Below are 4538 nucleotides of genomic sequence, written 5' to 3'. Positions count from 1 at the left end.
AGTATTAGCATTAATACTATTATTAATATCAGTATGTAGTATTAGTATTTATTATTAATATTAGTATTTAGTATTAGTATTTAATATTAGTATTTAGTATTAGTATTTAGTATTAGTATTTAGTATTAGTTTGCAGTATGGGTTTTAGGGATTTCAATGAAGATTTAATACAACACCTTTTAACTTAGGGGAGTGACTGACCCAAGCATAACTATCAGCTTCTTTGTGTCAGCCAGGGTAAATGTTCTGGTTGAGTGGTTGACCCTATTGTTTTCATTAGGGTCAGCTGTGCATGCTTTTAACCCTCACTTGCACCTCAGTCACTACAAAGACAAGTCACTGACAGACCACAGCACGTGGGCACCTGTTACAGATTTTTATAAAGTCAAGGTATGTTTCCAATTAAATACATAAACATATATAAATCTATCTTTTCATAAATAACATTATATAAACAGGTGTACGTTGAATACGGTATTGGTTAGGATGTGTGTGAGATTTAACCAATGTCTGATTCTCCTGGACAGAGTGGTAAGTGTGTTGACATGTATGATAGTTTTAGGATGTTTAGTAATTTATTGTGTTTTATGGTAGTGCTGTGTTCAGATCTGTAAATATGTATAAACAATAGCACTGATTTGATAATAATGTCCACACGTGCAAGAGCATTGTGTAAGGAAGCTTATTGTACATTTAGAATAATTTCCATATTTATAGGAACTTTGATGTCACTGTAGCCCTGGTCATGTAGTCGTGGCAGATTAAAGTGTTACCTACACCTAGAGGCCATTTCTGTAGATGAAAACAGTTGGAATGCTTATAATATCAAACACAGCAATTCGCACATTTTTAAAGGAGATTTATGTATACATACTTTCTGTACATATAGTGGTGTAGAATGTCTCTTGAAGAATGCCATATGGATGACTTTAAACTCTATGATAACGACCGTATTACAACTTGTATTCAGATACAAGCAGTGTGGTTTAGGTGATCCCTGCTGCTGCTGCTGCTGCTGCTGGTGATGTATGGGCGGATTAATGGCGTCACCAGAAGACACATTGCGCGTGACTTAGAGCACGATGTGAGGGTGAGGCACAGCAAGGCAATGGCAGCGATATTAACGGCTTCAGTGACAAGTTGTTTGTTCAATGAGTATGAAGTTTATGTTTGAAATAGGAGTTCCTCTGAGCCTAGTCACAGATGTGTCTCTACTACCTGGGGCTTGTTTCACCCGTCTCATTTACACCTACAGAGTGAAAGATTTCAGGAAAGGGTTAAACGCATACTACACGACATTGGCCATCATCAAATAAATACCCTACAAAAAGACAAATGTCTTTGATTGTATGCAAGTATTACACGAATATTGTATTCAAGTGGTCCCCAAACTGGAGTGACATTGGAAAGACATTGGGGTGATTGTATTCAAGTGTTTTCCCAACTGTAGGGATATTGGACAGACATTGGTGTGATTATATTCAAGTTCTTTCCATACTGGAGTGACATTGGACAACCATGCTGTGATTATATTCAAGTTCTTTCCCAACTGTAGGGATATTGGACAACCATGCTGTGATTATATTCAAGTGTTTTCCCAACTGTAGGGATATTGGACAGACATTGCTGTGATTATATTCAAGTTCTTTCCCAACTGTACGGATATTGGACAACCATGCTGTGATTATATTCAAGTGTGTTCCCAACTGTAGGGATATTGGACAGACACTGCTGTGATTATATTCAAGTGTTTCCCAACTGTAGGGATATTGGACAGACATTGCTGTGATTATATTCAAGTTCTTTCCCAACTGTACGGATATTGGACAACCATGCTGTGATTATATTCAAGTGTTTTCCCAACTGTAGGGATATTGGACAGACATTGCTGTGATTATATTCAAGTGTTTCCCAACTGTAGGGATATTGGACAGACATTGCTGTGATTGTATTCAAGTGTTTTCCCAACTGTAGGGATATTGGACAGACATTGCTGTGATTATATTCAAGTGTTTCCCCAACTGTAGGGATATTGGACAGACATTGTTGTGATTGTATTCAAGTGTTTTCCCAACTGTAGGGATATTGGACATACATTGCTGTGATTATATTCAAGTGTTTCCCAACTGTAGGGATATTGGACAGACATTGCTGTGATTATATTCAAGTGTTTTCCCAACTGTAGGGATATTGGACAGACATTGCTGTGATTATATTCAAGTGTTTCCCAACTGTAGGGATATTGGACAGACATTGCTGTGATTATATTCAAGTTCTTTCCCAACTGTACGGATATTGGACAACCATGCTGTGATTATATTCAAGTGTTTTCCCAACTGTAGGGATATTGGACAGACATTGCTGTGATTATATTCAAGTGTTTCCCAACTGTAGGGAAATTGGACAGACATTGCTGTGATTATATTCAAGTTCTTTCCCAACTGTACGGATATTGGACAACCATGCTGTGATTATATTCAAGTGTTTTCCCAACTGTAGGGATATTGGACAGACATTGCTGTGATTATATTCAAGTGTTTCCCAACTGTAGGGATATCGGACAGACATTGCTGTGATTGTATTCAAGTGTTTTCCCAACTGTAGGGATATTGGACAGACATTGCTGTGATTATATTCAAGTGTTTCCCCAACTGTAGGGATATTGGACAGACATTGCTGTGATTGTATTCAAGTGTTTTCCCAAATGTAGGGATATTGGACAGACATTGTTGTGATTATATTCAAGTGTTTTCCAAACTGTAGGGATATTGGACAGACATTGGTGTGATTATATTCAAGTGTTTCCCTAACTGTAGGGATATTGGACAGACATTGGTGTGATTATATTCAAGTGTTTCCCCAACTGTAGGGATATTGGACAGATATTGTTGTGATACTAACAAGTTTAGTTACAAACATAACACCTACATTTGCCATGAATTTGCTTTGATCGTTGCAACTTTTGGCTGATATATAGGTTGCTGAGACAATGAGAAATTTAATTAAGATGAAAGTTCCATCAACTGTCTTGGGTTTGATAAAACGTTGACTTGTGCAAATATTTGAACAAAGGTGAAATAATTGTCTCTTTTGTTTTATGATTTGTGCAAAGATAATGATAAATTATTTAATTTTATAAAGCTCCAGTGACTTCCTACTATCCTACTATCATCTTAGTGCCTCATCAATCCCAAACTTGTGCAATTCCGGTGATTATAAACATAAATCACGGATGTTATAAATTTTAACTCTGGAAAAACCGATGTTTTTATTTTTTTTATTTTAGTGGATCGAACATGCAACCTTCACATCTGTAGCCTTATGACGGAAACGAAGGCTCGGGAGACCAAGTCATGTGCCTGAACGCAAGCTAGAGATATTTTACGTCCGTTTCACGGAATATGTGTAAGAAACATGAAGGTGTTGCTAAAAGTTGTTGTTTTTTTTCATTTTGGTTTGTGGGTGACATAAAAAACTGACCACCGGAGGTTTTTGAGATTTAAATCCCTCATTATCGGGATAAAACATCGTTTTCGTTTATGTCCCTAGGATAACGATATAAGCATGTATTAATCTCCTTTAAAAATGTGCGAATTTCTGTGTTTGATATTATAAGCATTCCAACTGTTTTCATCTTGTTCGCGGTTTTGTAATTTCTTTTAATTGTTTTTAAAATATGTCTGAGATCTCAATATTGTCAATATACTTGAAACGGTCTCTTTCATTTTATCTTCTTTTATTTTGTTTTATTGATGGTTAAGTGCTGAGTTTCTCTGACTGTTAGCCATGGTTTATATTGGCTTGAGCACTCGGACCATGGTGTCTAATCGTTTTAATGGATAGTAAGATCCTAAAGCCTTTTACGAACCATTTCGGCCTCGGTCGGGTAGCCTAGTGGTTAAACCGTTCCCTCGTCACGCCGTTTCGATTCCCGACATGGGTACAATGTACGACGTCCATTTTTGGTGTCCCCGGCCGTGATATTGCTGGAATATTGCTAAAAGCGGCATAAAGTAATACTCGCTCGCTTGCTAACCATTTCATAGTGCCTCGGACTCCTGAAACAATTAAACAACAAGTCCTAATGTACTAACCTATATTTACTGTTTTATTTAGGTCTCCATATTGTTTATCCTGAAGTAAAGCATTGAATGTCCAACATCACTATGTAGTCTTCTAACCTGGCTAGTATTGGGATTGCTTCCTTTCATTGTTGTTTGTTTGTTTGTTGTTTAACGCCGCACTCAGCAATACTCCAGCTACATGACGGTGCTCTGTAAATAATCGAGCCTGGACTAGACAATCCAGTGATTGACAGCATGCCAGCGATCCACACACAACGAGCCTGACCACCCGATCGCCTCTTACGACAAGCATTGTCACCTCACACTTCAAACATGAGTTGCTGTCGACCAATTCTACCCCGTATTATCACAAGTGGACGGATTCAGGGTTATCTATGGACGGAATTGAAGAATGTCTCCTGGATGCTCCAATATTGCATTCTTTGTATCGTTATAGTTGTGTACATTAAGTTG

The 4538-nt window shown here is 37.6% G+C and overlaps 1 long non-coding RNA gene across 1 annotated transcript; it reads left to right on the top strand.

The window, feature by feature from the left end:
* The first annotated feature begins 329 nt into the window (after positions 1-329).
* On the top strand, positions 330-3965 carry LOC124117935. The gene is made up of 3 exons (XR_007220647.1): positions 330-390; positions 971-1090; positions 3287-3965. It is a non-coding gene; the product is annotated as an uncharacterized LOC124117935 (long non-coding RNA).
* Positions 3966-4538: the final 573 nt, after the last annotated feature.

This window comes from Haliotis rufescens, unplaced genomic scaffold (genome assembly GCF_023055435.1).
Source record: "Haliotis rufescens isolate VD_foot unplaced genomic scaffold, xgHalRufe1.0.p SCAF_14, whole genome shotgun sequence".
Classification (NCBI taxonomy): domain Eukaryota; kingdom Metazoa; phylum Mollusca; class Gastropoda; order Lepetellida; family Haliotidae; genus Haliotis; species Haliotis rufescens.
Note: the sequence above shows the minus strand (reverse complement) of the source record. Positions and strands in the feature narration are given on the sequence as shown.